At 40.4% G+C, this 13,766-nt stretch overlaps 1 long non-coding RNA gene across 2 annotated transcripts in view; it reads right to left on the bottom strand.

Moving 5' to 3' along the window:
* Window positions 1-13,766, bottom strand: part of LOC129144985 (uncharacterized) — a 162,590-nt gene that overhangs the window by 104,805 nt on the left and 44,019 nt on the right. The window contains exons 2-3 of one of the 2 annotated variants that reach the window (XR_008549925.1): window positions 5,315-5,427; window positions 4,659-4,721 (exon numbers count right to left, since the gene is read on the bottom strand). This is a non-coding gene — a long non-coding RNA (uncharacterized LOC129144985). Of the gene's footprint in view, window positions 1-4,658; window positions 4,722-5,314; window positions 5,428-13,766 lie in introns of those variants that run through there. The other variant, XR_008549926.1, reaches the window with a different exon arrangement.

The following is a 13,766-nucleotide window of genomic DNA, read 5'->3' as shown; positions in this document are numbered from 1 at the left end:
TGCGTGTGTCTAATAACTCTTGTCAAAACCTAGTGCCAAGTCAAACAGAAGTAATGACTATGGGCATCTGCATCTTGTGCTGCATCTTATGGGAAATACTTTCAGTTTTTCACCATTGAGTATTATATTGCCTGTTGGTTTGTGATAGAGGGCCTTTATTTTATTGAGGTGGTTTCCTTCAATTCTCATCTTGCTTAGAGTTTTTATCATAAATGGGTGCTGAATCTTATCAAATGCTTTCTCTGCATCTACTGATGTCATATGTTTTTAATTTTACTTTTGTTATAATTTTGATGTATTATATTAATTGATTTCTATATATTAAACCATATTTGCATCATTTGGATGAATGCCATTTGATTATGCTGTATAATCCTTATGATATAGTTGAATTCAATCTGCTGGTATTTTGTTGAAAAACTTTATAACAATGTTCATTGGCAATATTGGTCTATAATTTTCTTGTGCTATCTTTATCTGGTTTTGAATTTTTTTTTAGATTTATTTATTTATTTATTCAAGAACCGGGGCACAGGCCAGAGGTGCAGGAGGGTGAGAGGATTCACCAGAGATAGAGCAGGAACAGAACAAGCAGACTGACTGAAATACACTGCTGAGGGGAGCAGCAGGTGAGACAGGAGAGGTCTGCTGCACCATGTGGGTATCTCGCCGGCCAGCCAGGATCAAACCTGCACTACAGAGGCTGCAGACAGCTTCACAGTGCAGTGCTCAACCACCAGCGCCACCAGGGGAGGGCCTGTCTGGTTTTGATACTAAAGTAATGCTGGCATCATAAAATGTATTAGAGACCATTCATTCTTCTGTATTTAAAAAAAATGAGTAAGGTGGGCATTAGTGCTTTTGTAAAAATTCAATAAAATTCATTTGCAGAGCATTCTGGTCCTGGGTTTTTGGAAATTTTTTTTTTTTATTACTGTGGCAATTTCCATGTGTTTAACCTGTTTGTTAAATTCATCTGTTTCTTCCTGGGTTAGTCTTGCTAGACTATATTATCTAAATTATGATAGACTATCTTACCTAGAAATTTAGTTATTTCTTCAAGAAATGAAACTTCTTCATTTATTATATTTAGTTGTTCATAGTAATCTCATGATTTTTTGTACTCTTGTGCTCTCTGTAGTGATTTCTCCTCTTTAATTTGTGATTCTATTTATTAATGTTTCCTCTCTTCCTTGTTAGCCTAGCTACAAGTTAATCTATTTTATTTATCTTCTTGAAGAGTCAGATGTTAGTTTCAAGATTTTTTGTATCATCTCTTTGATCTTTATTTTCAATAATTCTGCCCTTATTTTTATTATTTACTTCCTTCTACTAACTTTGGACACTGTTTTATGTCCATGCAAAGACTCACTCAGTCAGAGATAAAAACAACTTAGTTTCGGTCATCTTGGGGTGGAACAGCAGGAAACAGAAAGGAGTGGGTTTGAGTGGGAGCACCAGGGTTTGGGAGCTGCTCATGGCAATGCTCTGCATAGTGGCAGCATCAGTGAAGTGAATCTCTGAAGGTGATTTTTTTTTAAAGAACAATGTCCTTCTTTCACGTGGATATGAACATATATACCCTTAAGCCCTTAGAGCCCTTAAGCCCTTAAACTCTTAAGCATATATACCCTTAAGCATATATACCCTTAAACCCTTAAGCCTTACCATTTTAGCTGTTCAGCAACTCAGTTAAATTTCTCTTACTATGCTAATTATCAGAATTGGTATCCAAGTTCAAAGTTCAAGCCAAATCTTCTCTCTGACATTTTGATATTGACAGTCCCAGATCAATTAGGGACTCTCTTAAATTAGTCAACCCAAAAAGATGTTTTGGTCTCCCTACTCTATCAAAACTGATCTAAATAGAGAAATGTAAATTCCAGGGGTTTGAAAGGAAAAGAGTTTACATCCAACTGGGGTTCAAGGCAGGACATGCTTCATAAAGAATGGGGTGCTTGAAACTACCTGTAGAAATGAACAAACTTTAGTAGACAGTGATGAGGCTGGGGTCTGCAGGTCTAAAGGGCATTCACCCTCAGGTAAGAAGATCAGGAGGTAACCTCAGCTCATTGTGCATCGGGCATATTCAGAAGTTGAGGCTCTACACACCAGGCAAATGTGTATGCCTTGACTTTGGTAAGTCTTGAGAGTTGGAGGGACAGATTTTATTGCTATTTAATCCTCTCCACAGTCCCTAGCTTTATGCTTTATGCATGGTGAACAGTACCTATTTGTTGACTGATCAATCAAAGTCATTTGGAAGCACTACTGACACCGGAATCGTTCAGAGACTTCATTCTCTCCTTCCCTCTCCGCTGTTCAAGCAACATTTATTCTAGGTAATGCCTCTGGCTTTGAAGTCAAAGAAGAAAAACTTCCTAAATTTTTTCTTTAGGAAGTAAAAAGAGATGTCCAAAGCAGGACCATTTTTAAGTGGAATGACTTCTCTCTACCCAACGTTACCACAAGACCCCATTAAAGAGCTGCATAGCCCTACTCTGAAAAAATTATAAATTATAAGACTCTGGACATCAGGGACAGAGAACCACAAATCCCATGTGAGTTTGCTATACATTTCTCCCTGCAAAGAGACTAGAGTTAACTGAAATTCTGACTGAGAAGCTGGTGGAAAGAGTTGAGGCTTAGGGCAAAGGAATTGAGTAATATCTAGATTTTCACAAAAGATCATTTCTGCTTAGATAGCTCACCATGCATGTCGGAGGTCAGGTCTGGGAATGACGGAGGCAGGCACTGTTTACAGTGGAATGTGAGGGATTGTTCAATCAATAGTGATACAGTGACTGTGTTAGGTGGGCTTTTAAATGCCCCAAATTGAAGGTCCAAATTTCTAGGGGGCTATGATGAGATGAACACAATTTACTCTTCTTTTATTAATCTAGATGAAAGCACCTCTCTGTGTTCTAGAATACAATCAGCTAGTCAGTGATGTAAGTTAAAGCTGTAGACAAGCCCTCCTTGCCGGGGGAACACTTTTTTCTACTCTTAAGAGTTCAGATACAAGCTCCTCTGTGAGATCCCTGACAAAGCAGGGCCCCAACTCTCATGCTTCAAGAACATTCCCACTAGCCCCAGTGCTAGTGCATTTCCAGTGAGTAGAACCCCAGCCAGCACAGGGAGTGGAGGGTCACAGGCAGAGCCCAGATCAGCTGCATGATTTGATTCAGCCTTGCAAATAACTACCTGCCTGTTCACCCAAGGCAAACGTTGATTTATGCTGAATGCTAAGTGAGTGGAGAAGAATGATGACTCACTTCCATTGTATGACCTTTCTACTTTCACAAGGAGGAAGCAGACCATTTTAAAAGAAAAGCTATTTGTCCTCTGCTGATTTTCTCTTGAATGAAGTCTGAATTTCTCTGCCTAATATTCAAGAACCTACCCTCCTATACATGTCTCACCACTTCCTCACCAAATCTACACTCTCTGGCATCCTCTTTGACCTCCAATATAATATGCCTACCTTCTTTTTCTCTCCAAATTCAACTCACACAAGGACCCAACCATGTCCCACATCTTCTATGGAAGCTTCAAATGTTGCTTTTCCCATGCACATTCAGATTTATTAAAGAGAGCACAACACTGTCAGTCATTGAGTTTCCTTCATTGTTTGGGGAGCTTACAATATTTTTATCTCCAAATTATAATTTTTGAGGAAGAGGAGTTTGCCTCTTTATCTCTGCCTCAGAGTGAACACTATGACTTGCAAATTGAGGGCTTAATGAACATTTGCTAATAGCAAAGTCAATCCACATGTTTAATTTGCCTACAGAGACTAGCAAATAATTGAGAGCAACATCCAATTCATTTGAAGAGTTAAAAGCCTTTAAATTAGTCAGCCACACCCACCACCCCACTTCTTTTTATTTTATTGGTTGTTGCTATCCTTACTGTGTCCTTTTATTTTGTGAATGGCAAAGATAATGATGACGGATACTTAATTTTTACTGAGACTTGTAAATGCCATGCAATTTTCCATTAAGCACTTAATATTACCTCATTTAATATTACCTCATTTAATCCTTATCAGATGACAGGAGAAAGTATCTCCATTTTAATGCAGAGGAAACTGAGGCCGGGATCATCAGCAACTACATAAGACTATTCCCGGAGTGCGGGCAGAGTTTGGACTTGAAGCTAAGCAATCCAACCCCAAAGCTTGAGTTCTGAGAGGCAACTCATTCCTCATCCTTCATTTCACCAAGTTTGTATAGCACTTAGTATGACAGGGAAGTCATAGCCTTTTCCCTGAAGGTACTGGAAATTATTTAGCATGTTATTTTTGTAAATTCTTTCACCTGCATTAACTTCTTTGATCTTGACTCAAGATCTCTGTGGAGTAGGGTAAGCATTTCTCTACTTATGAAAGATAGGGAGGTGGATGCCTTGCCCAAGAGCACAAAGTGGTTCACAGGACAAGGAAGTCATGGATGTAGAATTACAGAATGGTAACAGAGGGGAGAACCAAGGCCTTTCAGCCACCTTTCATTTTACACTACAGCAACTGAGCACCAGAAGGCAATTTGCTCAGGGCTGTGCAGCAAAAGTAGCCAAGCAGATCTAAGAGTAGACTTTGTAAGGTCTCCTCTTCTGCTACAGCACCATGGCCCTGAGCATGTTCCCCAAAAGGAACAGTAAAAAGAAGTTTCTGTACCTACCACAGGCCACGTCTGCCTCTTAGAAAGTCACCGTCTACAGGCCTGGAAAAACCATGCAAAGCATTTCTCAAACTCACTTGACCAAAGAAATACTTCAATGCCTTTCATTAATAATTTTCATTGCATAACTAGTATTCTTTATAAGTCAATTTGGAAACAAAACATTAACAAATACGTTGGGATATATGTGTGTAAAAAATCTAATTCCTATCATTCCCATTCTTGAGACCAGGTATAAAAGTAGTTCCCTTTCTGCCTTTCTATTCATCTCCTAAGTTTCTCCTCTCACCAACCCCACGAAGCCTATGACCACATTCTTCTATCATATGCTGATACATACAAAGGGAAAAACTTCACCTAGTTAGATAAAGCAAAAAATTGACACTTCAAAGAAAGGACACCTGTGTACTTGCCTGTACACACCCCACCTGCACACATACCCATGCCTTGAATTCCAATGTTTTCCCCCAGTTTCTTAGGGTTGTTACATTACTGCTTTTGCATTGGTGCGGATCAGTCATATCCCCACTGTCCTGCAGGATGTGTTTGCTTAAAAAAAATTATTACTCTGCTCAAGTGACCGTACCAAATTATTGCAGGTTAGGTGCCTTAAACAACAGAAATTGATTGCTCACCCTTCTAGAAGCCTGGATGGCGAGTCAAACTGCTGACAAGGTGATTTCATGCTGGGAGTGGATATCTCAGTCTGCAGAGGGCTGCCATCTCAGTGTGCCCATGTGGCCTCTTCCTGTGGACATGGGGGAGCAAGAGAAAGAGTCTTCTTATGAGAACACTAATCCTGTTGGGTCAGGTCTCCACCCTTATGAGCTCAGTTAGCCCAGTTCCTTCTTTATAGACCCCCATTTCCAAATACAGTCACATGTTAAGGCTTCAACACAGGATTTTTTAGAGGACACTATTCAGTCCATAATAAAGATGAAGAAAGTAAGGATGACAGCACAGGTCAGGTTTCCGGTGAGCAGAGGTTTATTAATGGTAAATAGAATTTTATTTTAAAATACAAAGAAAGAAACGTGGACAAACTATCACACACTACTGCCTCACATCCTTTTCACAGGTGGGAGGAAGGGATAAGGAATTTCAATGGATCAGAACAGCAATGTCAGAAAATGCTAATCTCTTATGTGCTGAAGTAGGTGGCAAATTTATGTTAAGATATAAATAACTGACTTTCCTCAGAGCACATCTTCAAGGCAGGGGGGACTGCAAAACTCAGGTGGTGCTGGAGGAGATGAAATCCCCAAGGATAAACCAGCCGCCATCGTCTGCCCACCCGGTGAGCTGGCTGAGCCCACCACATTCTCTCCTGGCCTGTTCCCAGGGGCTGATCTCCTCTTTCAGACTGATATCCAGTCCTCAGACTGATATCCAGCCCCCCTCCAAAGCAGCCAGCACCACAGGCAAGCACAACCTCTCTCCCAGGCTCCATCCCCACACACACCTGCCAAGTGCAGCCAAGTCAAACAGGATCCTAAGGAGACAGGAAATGGTCTGTGAGCTAGAAAGGGCACAGCTCTCTGGGGACTGAGGGCGGCCGACATGACATTCTTAAAAAGGAGCTTGCCGATCACTACCTTCCTCATTATTTCAGGATTATTGTAATTTCATGCAAACACTCCTTCCTTCCCACCCAGCGTCTGATGGCCATGGTTCTTGTTTGGTGCTGGCCCCCAGCGATGCTAATAAATGGCTTCCAGATCATTTTTATTCATTTTGCGCATTTCACTCACAGTACTTCATGTGACTTATGTAGCCCCTGCAGCTCATATTTCTATTTGAATTGCAGGGCAAGTAGTGAGTTTTAACATTCCAACTGCACACACATTCTTCTTTCCCTCGAAATGAAAGATCATTTGAACTTTGAATTGCATTAGCATGACATTTTTCTACTAAATTACCCTGGCTGCACTCAACAGCCTGAAAAGAAACAAACCTCTTTTAACTCTATAGGCTATGTGAGTGAATAAATAGAGGAAAAGCCAAAAGAGAGGCGGAGGGAGGACGGCCTGGCTGGGCTGGCCAGCACCTCTGCCACCAGGAGGCCATCTGCGAGTCTGACCTGGCAGACCGGGCTAGTGCTGTCCCACCCTGCCAGGCTGCAGCCGAGCATTTGGACGGATGGAGAAGCAGTTAATGGTTCTCAGCAGCTGTTGCTTTGTTAAAAATAAAAATAAGAAAATGAGGTACAGCTTCTGATTTCATTTAAAAACAAAAACCAAAAAACAATGTTTGCTCTTTTCCTGTATTGTAGGAAATACTCTTTGTGGGAAGTTTGGGAAACACAGAAAGAATAAAGAAGGAAATAGAAGGTCTTTTTTTCCCCCAAATCCTTTTTGGGGAAGTGAATAGAGTCCTATTTGATTATATTTGTTCATGACACATTTTGTTTATTTTGCATGAGCTAGGATAACTATAGATATGTGATTTGACTCAGATTATGATTTGAATCTTTTGTTTTACCTGGCACTTCTTTCCTGGGTTTTCACCCATTTCTTTAAAAATCATGATTCTCAATGACTGTGTAATATTTCATCATAGGAGTATACTATAATTGACTTATTTCTTTATTGTCAGACACTGATGTCACATTCAAGGCTTGTGTTTAGAAACAATGTTGTGATGAACATCTTTCTGCATGTAATAGAGCTAATAACTGATATTAGTTTCCACTTCTTGTGCATCTGCTCTGTGCCAACTGTGATGACAGACACTGGGCAGAGAATGCATTATATACATTTCTGTACTAAAAAAAAAATTGTAGTAATCATGGTATACAATTTATGAGCCCTTATAAGCTCCATTAGAGATGGTCATTTTTGCATGTTTTATAGACAAAGAAATTGAGGTGCAAGTTATCAGATAGTCAAAAACAGTGTTTTCTGACTCCACTGTCTATGCTTTCTCTTACCCCCTGGGGTGTTACCACTATACACTCCCAAGTTCCAAGACCTTTCTCTAAAGATTGCAGGGAAAAAAGGTATTCAAAGTTTACCTGCGTAAAGACCTAATACTACCAGAAGTTTATGTTGGTACCACATCACAACCAGGAGCGCAGCTGGAGTTTGAACTTTGCCTCCATCGAAGAACAGGCATTTATTTTCTGGAGGTAGTTTGAAGGGTATTTTACTTTGGACAGTAGCAGACATGGGGTTGCCCAGCTGCTCATCTCCAGAGTGGGGGCTGAATTTGATGAAGGACATCACAACCTGTAGGAACCACCTAGACCGAGGCTTAGGTCACATTCACCGATTAGATACAGGGTGGGGGTAAACACCAAAAGGAAAAAAATGGAAAAATAAATTGCACCTTTTCAACGCTTGTTAACACAACAAGACACGCTTGGCATTTCTGTTTAAGAGCTCATACGGCTCCCCTTGCAGGAGACTTGTGTGCTGCTCCTGATGAATGAGCGTCTGTGATAAGCAATCTGAGGTGTCTGAGCGGTGCATCACTGCTGCTCTGCAAAGGCATGGGGATCGCTGCACGTGCATGAAGCTCTGTGATGAAGCCGTACTTGGCCATTCTCCTCATTTCCAATACCTATGCAAGGCAGCCTTGGCCTTCCTGTCAGATGGAGACAGGTCCACGGGTCTCCCCACATCCCTACCACCCCCCTACAGAGTGTTTTCCATTTGAACTCCACGATGCACACTCATAATGCACGCAGCCACCCTTGCAGCACCACACTCATGCTCGCAGAACCTCAGCCTGTTCAGGGCCCTGGGAGAGTTTGGGGTGTCTTTTATTCTTCTCCCACATTTTGTGAGACAGAAACACAGCTTCTTCTGAGTGAGGCTCGAATCCTCCCTGAGAAGATACCCCAAGCTTGCAGCAAAAAGGGGCAGTGAGAAGTAAGCTTGTGCTGGAGCTGGGACTTGTACTGTTATCTTTCCAATTATTGGCCATGGACCTCAGATAAGGAAGTCCGTGAACTCTGCACTTCACTTTCTTCATCTACAAAATACACGTATTCCTCACATTCACTTATTCAATTGATTTCATTCATTTATTAAATACCTGCCATGCTAATAATAGGCAACATCAACTGAGTGACCATTGAGTATTGCACTGTGATAAGTGCCATTTAAATGTTGTGCAATGAAAATGGCCAACAGGCATATGAAAAAATGTTCAACATCCCTTATAATCAGGCAAATGCATATCAAAACCACACTGAGATACCACCTTACACCAGTAAGAATGGCACAAACCAAAAAAACAAGCAACAGCAAATGTTGGCGAGGATGCGGTGAAAAAGGAACTCTCCTACATTGCTGGTGGGAGTGCAAACTGGTCCAACCACTGTGGAAAGCTGTCTGGAGGTTCCTCAGGCTACTAAAAATAGAGCTACCATATGAACCGACCCAGCAATTACAATACTAAGGATCTACCCAAAGGACACAAAAACAGTGATTCAAAAGAGCGCCTGTACACCTATGTTTACTGCAGCACTATTTACAATAGGTAAAACCTGGAAACAACCCAAATACCCAAAAATGAATGACTGGATCAAGAAGATGTGGTACATATACACAATGGAATATTATTCAGCAATCAAAAAGATAAACTCATGCCATTCGCAGCAACGTGGATGGAGCTAGAAGGAATTATGCTCAATGAAATAAGCCAGAAGGAAAAAGAAAAATATTGGATGGACACCAGGACATGTCCTGATGCAGTCCACATAGTCCAGAAAACAAATAACAAATGATAGCTATTATCATAATTTTACTAACCCAGTGTGATCTGGACTCCCCTGCCTCCTTAAAACCTCATTAGGGAAAATTAAACCTCCAATGCATTCTTTATGGAAATCTAAAATCCACTCCATGATATCTGGCAAATTCCTAAAGGAAATGCCTTCCTAATCTTTCTGGTGCGGAGCTTTTGTTCATTCAGTTTAAGGGCCATCCAGCCAGCTCACGCATGCTCCTCTGTGCTGCCCCACCCTCACACAGCAGGATTAAACCCCCATAGATGAATAAGGCGACTCATAGACAGCAGTTTGTGAGGTTAGTGGACTTTACTGAAGGAGGGGGCAGAGGAGGGGTTCACATAGCAGCAAAGCAAAGCACATAAACCTGAATCCTAGATTTTCCACTTAAAACGTCCTTTGACCTTGCACTGGCCACTTCATTTCATGTACATGGCAGCTCACCATCAACCTTTCTTCAGAAGGAAAATCCCATTTTCTTTTTTACTCTGCTCACAACTGTTAACAAGGATGTTCTGAAAGTTTCGCTTTCCACCCTAGATATCTCATGAAGATATTTTCTGAAAGGCAACACATTCTCCAGAAGAGAAATTAGAAAAGCGAATTCTGTATTTTTTTATCCTTGCTTCATTTTTATTGCCATGATTAGTGACCTCATTAGTATTAAAATTAAATATGATGCCTTAAGAAAGAGTTTTGCAGATGTAGTCTCCATAAATCCATTCCTGGAAGTATGACAGTAAGGTCACCTAGGACCTGAGACACCAGGACATGTCCTAATGCAGTTCACAGGCAGCCAGTGCTCCAGAACAGATGACCTCCCATCCTCAGCCCACACAAACCATACCATGGAGAGCTGTGAGGTTCGACCTGCTGCACTGGATCCATATCTGCACCACCTGTTCTCTGCAGATAGAGATACTAAATAAGGCACTAAAACTCTAGAACTCAAGGATCCAGTTTTCCTTCTCTCTGCCCTAACTCCAAACGTTAAGAGTTCTGAAATAATTTCTCCTCAGCACTCAACATTAAGTCAGGCAAGGAATTGAAGCTTTTGAAAACTCAGAGCTCACCTGACTCACTGGGCAGGGAGTAGAAACAGGAGTGAGCTGCAGACACAGTGAATCCAGAACACGGGAATTTCACCCAACACCTGCCTGACATTGGAAGATGGATTCTTCCACGTTCTTTGGGAGAATACTCCTCATATCCCAGACCATGTGGTATGCATATGACACAGTCCCTTCTCCCTGGTCTCAGTAATGGCTTCCATGACCCAACTGTCTTGTTTGACTCTTGGGTTTTTGTTTCTTTGTTTCTTTTTAAAAATTTATTTATTTTTATACAAGAACCAGGGCACAGGCCAGATGCGTGGGAGGGTGAGAGGATTCACCAGAGACAGAGCGGGGAACAGAACAGGCAGACTGACTGAAATACACTGCTGAGGGCAGCAGCGGGCATGACAGGAGAGGTCTCCTTCACCATGTGGGATTCTCACTGGCCGGCTGGGATCGAACCCGCACTGCAGAGGCTGCGGACAGCCTCACAGTACAGTGCTCAACCACCTGGTGCCACCAGGGAGTCCCCTTGTTTGATTCTTGCAAGATAGCTTTCTTTTCCACTGAACTTAAACATGAAAGGACACCATGTCTGGAACCACATCAAGAGTTTCCAGAAGCTAACATTAGATATAAGGAAGGAGTGTTGAAAGAGGCCAGGCCTGATGCCAGAATCTAGTCATAGTACAGTTACCCTATACATGGATATTCCAGCTGCTTTTTATTTAAAATACTTTGTTGAGTTTTTCTGTCTTGTGAAAAAAGACATATCTTTCCAGGTGCACAGATCTGGTGGGAAGTCAGGGATCTGTTTTCCAATCTGATCACCCTTAGTCCTACTCCTGAGCAACGAGGGGTGATGACACATGCTGCTGCTTCTGAGGCTAGAACAAGAGCCCACCTGTGCTTCAGGAATTTAACCAGAATTTAACCCATATTTGCTCCAAGCAAAGACAGAAGCTAAAATCTGGAGGGAGAAAAAGGCAGAACCTGAAAAAGGGCCCCTCGGTGTATTTGTTTTTAAATAACATTCAAAGCCTTTTACTGAATTTGACCAAATGTTCTGTAAACTAGGTCAAAATATATCTTAAACTGTATTTGTGAGTCTGGTCTCTCTAAATAAGAAGCTAGATTATGCTTCCTCTCACTAGCTGATATCTTCTGTAATGTGAGACAATGTCCATGTGAGAGAGTGGGTTTGCAGAAGTGTCCAGAGATATTCATAAACCAAGTTAGGGCAAATGCTGCAGAGCCCCCTACACCCATCTGGACATGCATGAGCTACTGAGTTTTGTGGCAGTTACTGAGTTACTTATTGAGCAACTCCACATTCACTTTTAACCTAAAACCTCACAGAATCGCTTTTCTTGCTTAAAGTATAGAAAAATTTGGTGTGCTTCACTTTCTGTCCATTTGATATGTGCTATCTATGTCATTTTGCTTTGCCTGATGTAATACTTTTTTATATGTATATGCAACTTAGTGGTCAATATTTTGGGACATCTCCTTTCAGATGGGATGTTTATTTTTGGATACTGTATATCATCACATAATGAGCATACAAGCTTGAATCATTTCTAACAACTTTATCAAGGTATAATTAACATGCAATGAACTGCACATAAAGTGTACAGTTTGATAAGCGCTTACATATGAATGCACCTATGAAACCATCACCTCAATCAAGATAATGAAACTAGTCATCACCTCAAAGATTCCTCCTTCCTTTTGTAATCCTTCAAATAGTTCCTCACGCCTTGCTTCCCCAAGCAGCCACTGATCTGCTTTCTTTCACTGTCAATTGTTTTGCATTTCTAAAATTTTATATAAAGAGATCATATAGCTCATATTCTTTTGTGTCTGACTTCTATTGCTCATCACTTTGTGATTCATCCAAGTTGTAGCTGATATCAGTATAGATCTTCCTCAACTCACATGGGGTTATGTTCTGATAAACCCATGTTAGGTTGAAAATATAATTAATCAAAATTATATTTAATACATTGAACCATCATAGCTTAACCTTAAATGTGCAGAGAACACTCACATTAACCTATAATTGGGCAAAATCATCCACCATAAAATCTATTTTATATTAAAGTGTTGAATATCTCAGACAAAAAAGGACATTTTGTAGATATGATGGGATTTGAAAACACAAAACATACTATCCAAAAAATGCTGTCCACATTGCAGAGTACTGACTTCTTGTCCTTGTGACCCATAGCTGGTTGGGCGCTGACTTGCTGCCACTGCCCAGCATCACCACACAATGTATCACTGGCCAGGAAAAGATCGAATTCAAAGTATGTTTTTATTGAATGTGCTTTGCTTTCACACCCTTGTAAATTTGAAAAATTGTAAGCCAAGCTATAGTAAGTTGGGGACTCTGTACTGTGTTTCCATTTATTACTAATTAGTATCCTATTGAATGAATATACCACAATTTGACATATTGGCTCACCTGTGAATAGACTGTCGGGCTATTTTCAGTTTTGGGCTATGACAAAATAAAGCTGCTTTGAAAATTCATGTGCACATATTTGTATGGACATTTGTTTTCATTTCTCTGGGATAATGGAGTGAGTGGAATTGTTGGATCATATGATAAGTATATGATTAAGTCCTAGAGAAACAAATTGTTTTCCAAGTGCTTGTGCTAGTCTAACATTTTCACCAGCATCTGGAGTTCCAATTTCACCACCCTTCACAAACACTTGTTACTGTCAGTCTTTTTAATTCTAATAGGTGTGTAGAGGTATCTCATGGTGGTTTTAATTTGTATTTCTCTAATGATGAGTGATGTTAGGCATATTCCCATGTGTTTATTTGCCAACAGTATATTCTTCAGAGAAGTCCTGTCAAATCTGCTCACTTTTTACTGTGTATTTTGTTCTCTTTTTATTAAGGTTTAAGAATTCATCATAAATTCTGAATACAATTCCTTCATTAGTTTTCTGATTTGCAAATAAATATTTCCAGTCTATAACTCACCTTTTTATTTTCTTAACAATATTTAATAATATTTTTAACAATGTCTCCTTAAGTCCAATTCATCAAGTTTTTCCTTACTATTATATAGGGGTTTTGGCTATGGTTCTCTATGTAAGCCAGCACAATTTATTGGGAAAAATGATATATTTTCTTCACCAAATTGTTTTTTGCATCTTTGTTGAAAATCAGTTGACTAAATCTTGTGGTCTATTTCCACACACTCTATACTGTCCCCTTGATACATTTGACTGTCTTTACACATATGCCATATTGTCTTAATTACCATGGCTTTATAAGTCT

This window comes from Talpa occidentalis, unplaced genomic scaffold (genome assembly GCF_014898055.3).
Source record: "Talpa occidentalis isolate TD23 unplaced genomic scaffold, MPIMG_talOcc4v2.1 talOcc4.8, whole genome shotgun sequence".
Lineage (NCBI taxonomy): Eukaryota > Metazoa > Chordata > Mammalia > Eulipotyphla > Talpidae > Talpa > Talpa occidentalis.
The sequence above is the reverse complement of the archived record's forward strand: the minus strand, read 5'-3'. Positions and strand labels throughout refer to the sequence as shown.